This window comes from Ochlerotatus camptorhynchus, unplaced genomic scaffold (assembly GCF_037179485.1).
Source record: "Ochlerotatus camptorhynchus isolate MF236.1 unplaced genomic scaffold, CSIRO-AGI_Acam_v1.1 ptg000213l, whole genome shotgun sequence".
Lineage (NCBI taxonomy): Eukaryota > Metazoa > Arthropoda > Insecta > Diptera > Culicidae > Ochlerotatus > Ochlerotatus camptorhynchus.
The window spans coordinates 3,968,433-3,980,634 of NW_027040703.1; the positions used below are offsets into that span (position 1 = coordinate 3,968,433).

At 35.1% G+C, this 12,202-nt stretch overlaps 2 protein-coding genes and 2 non-coding genes across 4 annotated transcripts in view; 2 read left to right on the plus strand and 2 right to left on the minus strand.

The window, feature by feature from the left end:
• Positions 1–12,202, plus strand: part of LOC135703427 (uncharacterized) — a 75,793-nt gene that overhangs the window by 29,255 nt on the left and 34,336 nt on the right. The gene's annotated exons all lie outside the window — the stretch shown is intronic.
• Positions 1–12,202, minus strand: part of Snx16 (sorting nexin 16) — a 122,848-nt gene that overhangs the window by 1,016 nt on the left and 109,630 nt on the right. The window lies entirely within an intron of this gene.
• TRNAP-UGG (transfer RNA proline (anticodon UGG)) lies at positions 6,826–6,897 on the minus strand. Its single transcript has one exon. It is a non-coding gene; the product is annotated as a tRNA-Pro (tRNA).
• On the plus strand, positions 7,143–7,214 carry TRNAP-UGG (transfer RNA proline (anticodon UGG)). The gene has a single exon. It is a non-coding gene; the product is annotated as a tRNA-Pro (tRNA).

A 12,202-nucleotide genomic window follows, 5' to 3' on the forward strand; every position in this document is an offset into this window, starting at 1 on the left:
TCACTTCAGTTTAGATGTAAGTTTTAGCTAGCTTTCAACAAAGGACTTTATCTCTGGCAGCCTCAACTACTAATAATCATGCAAGTCATTATGTTTTTGCCCTTCTTTTTCTTCTGCTTCTCCTTCCGTACTGTCGTTTTGACAGCTGACTGCGGTCGTCATTGGAGCGTCACCTGAAGTGTCTACTGAAGTGTTGCCAGTATCAACACTACAAGTCTAAATCATTTTCTACAGAACCCTCATAAAACCCAAATTGTTACTTGGGAAAGGGGGTTATTCTGAGGGTCTAAGTGACTCTTGTCACTAGTGAGGTGAAAAAAGTCACGTATTCGTGACGTAACTCTCCATTTGATTTGCACAGAGGGCCACATCAGCACGACGTAAATTTTGTCACCTAAATAGTGACAGTGAATCAGTTCGACTCTCGGAATAACCCCTAAAGTGCTGTCTAGCGTTACGATCATCCAGAGTGGAGTTTGATCTAATATTCAGGCTACCCTGTCTAAGTATATAAAAAGCATGAATTGCTTTCAGCTTGATCTTCGACCATGCGCTTCAAATCAAAACCGTCCGTTTCAGGGTGACAATATTCATTTTACCACTAAAGAGTTATTTTTGATAATATTGCTCCCAAGCTAAGCAAAACCCGCATGAAAAATTCTAGTAATCACCCGCCACGTGCTGCAGTTTGATTAAATAGACCATGCAGTTAACCAATCTTATAGGAAGCTACAAGAAATAATGTTTTACCAAAATAGTTTTCAGTTAGTAGCGTAATCCTACGTCAAAAGCTCGTACAACCCCATTTCACAATGGGCCAGGAATCAAATCTAGCTAGAAACAATAATATCGCTCGGGGATTGTATCCAATTGTTTTTCGGATTAATTAGGACTACAATTTGGTGGATAAAAATAGTTCAAGTTATGACCGCAAATATGGCGCACCGATACAAACGATTTTTATTTCGCACTATAGATCTTTGTTGTCTTCAACAAGGCTGTATAACGTTAAATTTTATGAAAAGTTTCCGAAGACCTAAAAGTTGTGTATCTTCAAACAACTGAGAAATACGAAGTTTTATAACATTTTCCTGAAATTCGCATTTTTAGTATTATATTTTGAACAATCGTTTTAAAGAATACGTTTATCATTTTTGCTTGATTGGTACTGATCAATCAAATTTCTTCCACATCAATGCTACTATTTTTATAGTACTGAAAATATATATATCAATTTAAAATAAAAAAAAACCTGATTTTCTGAATGAATTTTCTAAAACAAAGCGCAAGTTAACGCAAAATCTCGATTACTTTTTCGAAGGGAGAAACTTTACCCTACCTGATAGTGGTGTTAGTATGCGTGGACGAGCTACCAGTTACGCCAAATCGACGATCAAATGCAATCTTTTCAAAAGCTGATACGTCCCTTCGAAAAAGTAATCGAGATATGTCATAAATTATTAAAAATTTACACCAAACACACTTTAATTTCTCAAAATATATCAAAGCTATATTGTGATACATTTGAGATATTTGGATTTGACTAAAACAATATATTTGATTTAAACACTTCTCTAGTACTCCAAAATCGGGAAACAGGAATTCCCGGGAATTAGGAAATATTTACATCCAGGGACCAGATAGGCGTATCATAATGTTTTACTTTCTGTTGAACAATCCATGAAGAATTCTGGCTTCTCCTAAAATTGTCTTCAGACTTTCCAAGAAGCTTTTTCCGACCTCTCCCGGAAGTTTCTCCTATTTTTGCCGAAAACTTCACTTCTTCCTAATTTAAAGTTGAAGTCCTTCTGGATTCTCTAGCTTTCCCTGGATTTTCTTTTGCCAAATTTCTCTGGAAGCTTCCGGCATTCTCCAGAATTCATTCCGACATCGCTTGTCTTATAACCTCCTTTCGTGAGATCCTTCCGGCTTCGACTAAAAGTTTGCTCCGAACTAATTCAGGAGGTTGCTTTCAGTTTCAGTCTTCTCCAGGCGCCTTATAAACTGCCAATGGAAGTTTCTTTTGAGCTCCACTAAAACATTTTTTTTTTAATTCAGGGATTCCCTGGCATTTTCTTCAGATTTCCTAGAAAGTTGTAACTGAATGGGCCTCCTTTGGAAGTGTCTTTCGACTGTTTATTCAAACTTTTGATTTTTACGACACCTCTCGACTTCTTCCAGAAAATTTTGAAAAACTATTACAGCTACATCATGCATATTTTTTTTTCAAATGGGTGGGTAGTATTGAAATCATGCTGCTTAATAGGGAACGTTATTTCAATATTTCTATCCTACTTAGAAACCAAGATTATCAATTCTTCAATCAACGTATGAATAAAACAAGTTTACTCTTATATCCCCTGTTTTTCCTACTGAGCCAGTAAAGTAAACTCATATGATCAAATCACGCAATTGGAGCATCTTAATACGACGTTTGCGTTTTATTGAAATAATCTCAGATTTCTGTTGGGATTATATGAAATCTTTCTTGAGATTATTTATAATCTATGTCATAGTGAGATTCTCTGATTTTCTGTAATTTTCTTGATTTGCTTTCTGATTCTCCAGAAATACTTTGGGAATTCGCTAGTATCCTCTTTAGAGCTCTACGTAAATTTAAATGCTGGGATTTTCCAAAATTTGTCTATGAATTTTCCAAAATTCCAACTAAGATTTATTTCGTGAAATTCATCGGAATTCATTGTTATATTCTTCATCTTCTATAAGCATGCTATGGAATTTCGATCGGGATTATTTAAAATCTTCTTTGGAGTTATTTGGATTTCTTGCCTGTTTGAGAATCACACTTGGAATACTCTTAATGATAGTGATATTTGGCAATCCCTCTTGGAATCCTTCAGAACCACAATGGAGATTCATGTCTAGAATTATTCTTGAAATACTGGACATACTGGTGTGTTACATGATTTTTTTGTTGTCTCTCCATGGAAGTTCAAAGAGCTGTTACTGTTCATTTTGTGCATAAAAATATTCTTTAATTTCTTACTGCTGGTTGACGAAGTATTCAAGGTAATTTGTAACTTGGATTGTTCTGCGTGAAGTCAGAATTATTTTAGTAAATTGTTTCTTTTTAAACTACCTTCTTTTCAAGCTGTTATTTCTTGAAGTACAATGGACCAAATTAGCTAAAAAAATATTCGCATACAATAAAAAAAGTCAGAAATTTTATTTTATTTAAAAAAATCCTTAAACTAATTAACTTACGCTGTTCTGTATTCTATGCTAAAGAATTCTGGTTTTAAAATGGGCGTAAAATATACTCCAATGTAGTTATTGATTGAGAAGTAGTTTGAAGCTATTGACTACAAAATGAAAAATCAAAGCCGCTAAGTTTGAAAACTATCAATTTTTCATAGACGCTGAAAAACAAGCCAAACTGTTGTAGCTTTGATCGTGCCGAACCGATTTTAATAAATATTAAGTAGTTTAAAAATAATATTGTGACAACATATGATGTAAATTTGAGCTAGTTTAGTTTATTGGCACCAAGAAAAAAATAATAGAAAATCTCACGCAATCGAATCTGTCTATAAAACCAAATCAAATCAATTCTATCAATTTTTCATTTTACGTATCAAATTATATCTTTTTGCATGAAATAGCAAAAACATTTTCAACAATCTTCATTCTATTTTTTAATCCCAATCGTGTCTGACAACTAATCAATATCTTCCCTGCATTTAAGTCATGGAAAAAATAACAAATTGTATTTGTAAATTGTTGCTAAAATTTGGCTTATTAGGCTTCATCGATCAAGCCACAAATTATGATGATACATTTTTGACTACTCCATCAAACAGTAGCCGAAAATTCATATATCTTTATCCACAAACTGAACAGTAACAGCTCTTTAAACTTTCAAATAGTGTCAACAAAAATCACGATGTATTATTTATTTTATATCCAGTACTGTACATCCACAAATCTAAATCTAATTTTAATCTGTTCAAACACTCCACCCAACAAACATTGAACGTTGAATAAGAGCTTAGTCAGGAAAAATAAGCTTCTTCAGCTAAAAAATGGTTTATTCAGCTTTTGATTAACTCAAATTGGGCATTTAGTAGGTCAACGGAATAACGAGCAAAGGCGTAAAATAGCAATTTAAGGATATAATTAATTTACTAGCATCATATCTAGTCCAAAATAAACAGTTCGCTGTCAAAATTTTACCAAAATGGTCTTGTCCATGTCAACAACGTTGCTGATGACAAGAAATTTCGATTTTGTCACGATCCTACGTTGTTATTACAAGAACTCTTTTTGAATTGTGGCATCACCTAACGAGTCAATTCTGATCTAAACTGTTCACTATTTGAAAAAAAAAAATAAGAAAAAAAGGTTTGTCGCCATCTGAAGTTATCACTTAAATAAGATTTGTCGCTCTTTAGTGCAAGTTAACGAGTAAATGTCGAACTATACTGTTTAGTACTAAACGAAGCTATCCTATTTTATCACCTTCACTGAAGGTAGGAATCTTCTATCTGGTCTCGATCCCAAGTTATCATTAGATAATTTGTAGTAAGGAGTCAATTCCAAACTACACTGAACTCTACCGAACGGATCTCAGTTATTTGAATAACTTTCAATGACACGGGTTATGATTATGAGTTATCACTAAAAGAATTACTCCGGCATCACCTAACAAGTCAATTTGCAACTAAACTGTTTACTGCCTTAATGGTTTTATCCAGATAAACACTTTTGCTGAAGGCAAACAAAATTAATCTGAAACAAACGCTCCTGATTTATCATCAAAAGAAGAATTCTACATCATGCTTTTTATCTCTCTCGAACCAATCAATTCCCAATGAAACTGTTCTCTGCTAAACGTTTCTTGTCCATTCGTCCTCTTTATTTGTACTCTGGCGCAACCTAGTGAGTCAATTCTCAACTAAACTGTTTGCTACTGAACAGTTCTCATCCATTTGAACAACTTTGCTGAAGACAGGAAACGTCTATCTTGTGTTGATTCTGAGTTATCACTAGAAGTAGTGTACTCTCCACTTCAACATCTTTGCTGAATACAGGAATCCACATACAAACCGACACGAAACTTAAATTTAACTTCTGCTCGAAAATCTATTACGGCCGATTCAAATGTTGCAGCGATCTGATAATCAAAATGGTAGGATTTTTTAATCTAGACAAACATTATATCACTGACGAACCGACGTGCCAGCTCATAGAAGCTTCATTCAAATTCTTGCTCAAGACGCGATATACGTTAAACACTATCGCCATCACCCATCCGATCGCGTCATATCGTGAGCAAGGACACGAGCACACGAAAAATTTATATTGACTTGGTTTGCGTCTCGCCTCGTTTGACAAATCGAATTGTCAAGTGGCATGTCGGTTCGTCAGTGATTATATGTCCAGAATAGATCAGACACGAATCAGCTCAAACACTTTGCACACGAGCTAAACGTTTTCCACGCACATGAAGACAGATGTCAGAAGTGTGCTTTGAGCAAAAATGTCATGGTAACTTCTAAGGTCATTCATGTCGGTTTGTCGGTGAGGACATTTCTATCTTGACTAGATTCTGAGTTATCGCTAGAAGAATTTTTTTTGTGTCCTCTGGTGCCGCCCTGCGATTAATTTCGCGTCTCAAATCTTCACTTTTGATAGGGTCTTGTCCATTTTAACAACTTTGCTGAAGACAGGAAACTTCTTTCTGGTCTCGATTATAAGTTATCAATGGAAGAACTTTATTTGTACTCTAGCGGCACCTAGCGAATTAATTCTGAACTAAAATTCCCACTACAAGACGGATATTGTCCAGCTGAACAACTTTGCCCAAGACTGTGTCGTTCTATTTGGTGTAGTTGAAGAGCTATAGCTGGAATAGTATCTTCACTAAATGAAAGTTACGCACAGCTACAGTGTGTTGTTTGTTTGTAAATTTCAGCTTAATCATATGGTTGACCATATGATATTTCGGCTAGTCCGGCAACACGACCCAAAGGGAAAACATATAATTTATTATAATTTTCATTTTCAATGGTATAAAATATTCCTGAGTTGCTGAGCAAAAAGATGATTCTGAAAGAATGATTCTGTCAATGTTAGAATTCATGTTACTGAATGTTATTTAATATTTCCTTGAAATTGTCTTGACAACATTGGCTGCTAGGTTGAAAAATGGTATGTATAGCTCAACACATACTTCAATACTGTGCACCTGTGTGAAACTAATTGTAATCGTTCGTTACTCACTGGCAAACCGCGAATAAATAAGCAGTTTTTGAGCAATTTTCGGGATAAATCGCGTAAAACCGATTAAATTGTAACAGTAGATTTATGTGCTGTTGTAGGGAGAATAGTTAAAATCCTGTATCCCTTCTGGAAGGGATTGAAATAAGTGGTGCTGAATTTGGCGCCAAGATTTATTTTTATAGTGATGAATTTTTATGTGTCTAAGTGCTAAGCAGAAATTAATGCGATGTTTTTCTTAAGCAGTTTCTACCGATAAAAACGAGGTACTGCTTGAATAAAAGGTGAGTTTATAAAGATGATTTAACGTAACAAGCTTTGGAAAACTAGTTTTTATGTGTTTATTGTGTTTATGCTGGAAATAGCACCAAAATGTTACTGGTTACTATTTTCACCATCACAATTCCACTTTTTAATGATTATCATAGCTGACACCTTCTGAAGTCGATGTTTGTTGCCTCTTAACTTAAGTAAAACATTAACCCTTGCATAATACGCCTTAGTATGTTTTGCTGCTGCATTCGCAAGATTATATCATAGAAGATGATGCGGCGCCTCAGCTTGGAAGAAGTCAAAATATTATCTGGGCTCAACCGGGATTTGAACCCGGGACCTCTCGCACCCAAAGCGAGAATCATACCCCTAGACCATTGAGCCGCCCGAATGAATTATTTTCCAGCAAGTAGGCTTTCGGTTTTGCCATAGAGCACAAACATTGTATGTCGATATGGCCAAAGAGAAAACCAGCTGTGTATGAAGGTACGTATACAGGTTTGATTTTATCTTTTGCTTGTTCGGGCAGTTTCGGTGCAACTATTTCTGTTATTGCGTGTTTTTCTTGTGTGGCTTTTTCGATGGACATGCGAACAGTCTTTATTTTGTGGTGATAATTAATTGCACGCGGCTCAATGGTCTAGGGGTATGATTCTCGCTTTGGGTGCGAGAGGTCCCGGGTTCAAATCCCGGTTGAGCCCGAATTTTTTGTGCAATAAACGCTGGTCATGAACGGAACATTGTAAACGTCCACAATGGTTCAACATAACATTTATGAAAATTTTCGCATTTTTCCGCGAACCGAAAAGTTCTTATCAGTGCCTGTGAAAGTGATTGATCATTAAACCGATAAATATCTGAACTAAAATGTAGCTGATATACTCTATGCACTCAAGTCTATCAAGCTCAACACATCTTTCTGTTATACTGTGCATCATTCTGTGCCGATATCATTATCCAATTTATCAAGAAGAACAAACGTTGAGTTTGCTTGTTGGGAAACCAGAACGATAGTTTCCCAATGACTAACTGACTGCCGCGGAATCAAAAATTTAATGTCGCAATGGGTTGATGGCGAAGGAGTCATTTATTCAGAGTGGTCACTGAACCGAGAAATCAGGGAGAGAGGGAATTCGATTGGAAACTTAAAATATGTTTATTATACCTATGAGGATCATATTTTGTTAACGTGGTATGTTCTCTTTACCTATTTAAATATTCCTTGCTTAATCTGTATGCAAATTGATTTTTACTTTTAGAGATAATGCATATTAGATCAATCTTTCATTAAACCTATTGACGAATAAATAACGAACGTTCCAATTTGAATCAGATATCGTAGCAGTTAACTTCCTTACATCGATTTTTGGACTCGACCCTTTGGGTGAGGCACTGAAATATGGAAGCAAGCCAAGGGTGAAGGGTGAACTAGGAAAAGAAGAAGCATTTTTTGTGTCATAGGTCATTAGGCCACACACCATTAGGCTGAATGTGATTATGTCCAAGAGGTCACTAGGGGAAATAGATCATTAAGCCGAAATTTAAATAACCATCCATACTTCGTCATACTACATTAGTATTATTCCAGTTTGGAATAATGTTAATAATAATATTATTAATAAAAAAAAATAATATTCATAAAAAAAACAAATGAAGGCATAATCAATCCACGATGTGCAATCAGTTCTACGATATAATTCAAATAAAATGGCATCATTTCATAATTGCTTTGTCCCACTATCTGCAAACAAATCTAAAGCGATCCTCACATGCATCAATATATTGACGCGAAGGGGAATTTTTGACAATAATATTGATGATGTGATTACATAAATATTGTCAATATCGATATATTGACGTCAATATAGAATGTATTGACAATACGCAATCGTGCAAGGTTCAATTAAATTTGTTATCTCGAAGATGTCTCTTAGAATCATGAATATTTTTTTCGTTTTCGGGATTCTATATTTTACCTCAGCCCGGGATATCTAACATTTGAATGTGAATAAGTCAGAGTTTCGGTAATTTGTCAACGATCTTCAAAATGTTCCTAAATGATTCCCAGTGACAACGTCAGATACTTGATTTTTTTGTGCTTCACAAACTCAAAACTTTTTCAATATTTCTGTTTACTAACTTTTACATTATTTACATAGGGTTCCCAGCAAAGCGGTAAAACCGAGAAATAAACGGGAATTTGAAAAGAAACCGGGAAAACCGGGAATTCTTCGGGAGAACCGGGAAAAATCAATAAACCTTAATATATGGTCACATAGATTGCAAGTGCATTCCAATTGATGATGTGTTTTTTTGCACCAACTTATTATTAAGTGTGTGAAAAATTAATTTCTGAAATCGCTATGATTTCTGAGCCATGCCGATTTTAACTTTATAAACTTACGTGTTTCTTTTTCAAATGGGTCAATATTAACCTATTTAAAATCAACAAACATTTTTATTTCGATGAATACCTTGGAGTTCTACTCAGAATAATCATGGGATTCTCCTTAATTTCACAAGAAAATACCATTGGAACTTCTCATACTTTGGAATTATCGTCGGAATACCCTTGAAACTCCCCTCCTCGGTTGAAAGTCCTACCACGGCAACATGATCGCACCGAACGATGGGACGTTGAGAATTTAGTGGCTTGACGAGACAAACTATCACACATAAATTATTAATTTTAAATTTTTCCAAATTCAAACACGAAATCTAAATTTTTCAAAATCAAACACGACAAAGAAAACAAACGTCACGTCCGTACGCACGCACAGTCTACTCCCATCCGAACGCATGGTAGGCCACCCATCGACTCTAATAGTCTAATACTTATGAGTACACTAACTGAAAAACTGCTTTTGAATTTTTGGAAAATAAACACTTTGAATCTAAGTTATAAGATACTATAAAGCTTGCTTCATTTAGAATTGGAACAAACTTTTGCTCATATTGTGGTGCTCCAGATGGACGGATTTGGAAGTTCTTGGCGCCCACGTGTCGAAAATTTTGTCAGCTTCACGTATGTATTTTTGACATTCAGCAAATCAACAATGGAAGCCGAAAGAAGGGAAAAAATTGTGCACAGTTATTTGGAAAATCCATTGTGGTCTGCATCTAGGCTAGCTAAACAGCTGAAATTGCCCAGAAATACCGTATGGCGCGTTATCAAACGGTATAAGGAAACATTGACGACGATTCGGAAGCCTCAAGCCAATCGTCGGAGTGGAACTGTCGCCCGGAAACTGCGTGGTAAGATTTTGAAGACGATTAAGAGGAATCCCAATCTGTCGGACCGTGATTTGGCCAGAAACTTCGGTGCTGCCCATAGTACCGTGAGGAGAACTCGACTCCGGAAAGGAATCAAGTCGTATCGAGCTAGCAAACAGCCAAATCGGACCATAAAACAGAATAGTGTGGCCAAAATCCGTGCGCGGAAGCTATACGACCAGGTGCTGACCAAGTTCGACGGGTGTCTTCTGATGGACGATGAAACCTATGTCAAGGCTGACTTCGGGCAAATCCCAGGTCAAAAATTTTACTTGGCAACGGCTCGGGGGATGTTCCAGCCAAATTTAAATTTGTTTTTGCCGACAAATTTGCACAAAAATTTATGATTTGGCAGGGCATTTGCAGCTGTGGCAAAAAAACGAAAGTTTTCGTTACAAATAAGACAATGACGTCGGAACTATACCAAAAAGAGTGTCTCCAAAAACGAATTTTGCCGTTCATTCGATCCCACGACCATCCCGTAATGTTTTGGCCAGATTTGGCAAGCTGTCATTACAGCAAAGTCGTTCAAGAATGGTATGCAGAGAAAGATGTCCAGTTTGTTCCGAAAAACCTTAACCCACCCAACTGCCCCCAGTTCCGCCCTATTGATAAATACTGGACAATCATGAAGAGGAGACTCAAGGCAAAGGGAAAGGTTATCAAGACATCAATCAGATGAAGACCTGGTGGAATAAGATAGCTAAAACGATGGACGAAGAAGGTGTGCACCGCCTAATGAGCAGTGTTACAGGAAAAATTCGAGAATTCCTTCGAAACCGTGACGAATAATTTTATCCGTATTTTTTCTTAAAAGTATGAAGAAAACGCTACATTTGTATAAAAAAAGATCTTGAATTCAATAATAAATAACTGAAATACAGGCAATTGTTTTTGTTCCAATTCTATCTGAAGCAAGCTTTACTATTGAAATGTAAATCGTAGATAATTAGCCTGATGAAGACTTTGGAGATCTCCTGCAAAAAGGTAGAGAGCGATGCAATAAATGAAAAAAAAAAAGATTTTTCATAGACTAAGGCCGATGACATAGTAACGCGTTTAGCGAAGCGTGCGCGTGCGCGTGTGCGTGTGCGTCTGAGCTACTTTGATGAGCGTCCATGCAAAATGCTTGGTGAAACGCTTCCACCTGTCATAGTAAACGCGTTGCGATGCGTCTGCAGTAGCGTCAAAGCACTCCTTGGAGTGTTTTCACGCGCGTGCACGCAAAAGACTGTTGTAGTGCCATTGAAATTAAATGGTGATCGACTAGATAATTGCGATTTCGGTCGAGTTCTATAAACTGAATATGAATAATTACGTTATAAATAGCATCGGTAGATCGGAAGTCTAGAAGTTTAAGTACATTTTAAATATAGCCGGAATTTTTGTTTTGTTAAATTTTACATATTATTGTAAATTTATAATGCTTAATGTTCATTACCTAATGATGAATGCTAAATGCTGAATGTTAAATGTTACATGTTAAATGTTTCATGTTAAATGCTACATCTTAAATGTTATTTGTTACATTTTAAATGTTAAATGTTACATGTTAAATGTTTATTATTTAATGTTAAATGTTAAATTTTAAATATTATTTGTTAATTGTTAAATGCTTAATGTTGAATGCTTAATGCTAAAGGATAAATGCTAAATGTTAAATGTAATATGTTAGATGTCAAATGTAAATTGTCAATGTTAAATGTTGAATGCTAAATTATAAATTTGAAACTTTAAAATTTAAATTTTAAATGATAAAATTAAGTGTTAAATATTAAATGTTAAAAGTAAAATACTGAATGTTAAATGTTAAATGCCAAATGTTTAATGTTACATGTTACCTGTAAAATGTTAAATGTTAATTGGTAAATGTTAAATGAGAATGTTAAATGAGAATGCTAAATGTTAGATGTTAAAAGCTGAATATACATGTGGAATGCTAAATGCTTAATATTAATTGTTAAATGGAACATGTTAAATGTAAAATGTATCATTCTAAATGTAAAATGTTTATTGTTACAGGTTACCTTTAACATGTAAAGTTATAAACGTTAAATGTTAAAAGCTAAATGTTAAGATTTAAATGTTAAATGGCAAATGTTAAATGTTAAATATTAAATGTAAGATGATGAATGCTAAATGCTAAATGTTAAATGCTAAATAATAAATTTAAAAATATAAAATGGAATAACAAATGGACAACATCGACCCTTATCTGACCGATGTTGTTCATTTGCTATCTTGTTAGTATCAACTTTTAGCACTCAATTTTGTGTAGTTTACACGGAATTTTAGTAGTTCCTACTCAAAATTGGGTAATTTAGAATTAGCGTGAAAACCAGCGGTTTTGACTGACAACAATGCGAGCTGCGCTTTCAAAAACGCGTTGAGTATGTCATAGCACGCATCACTCGAC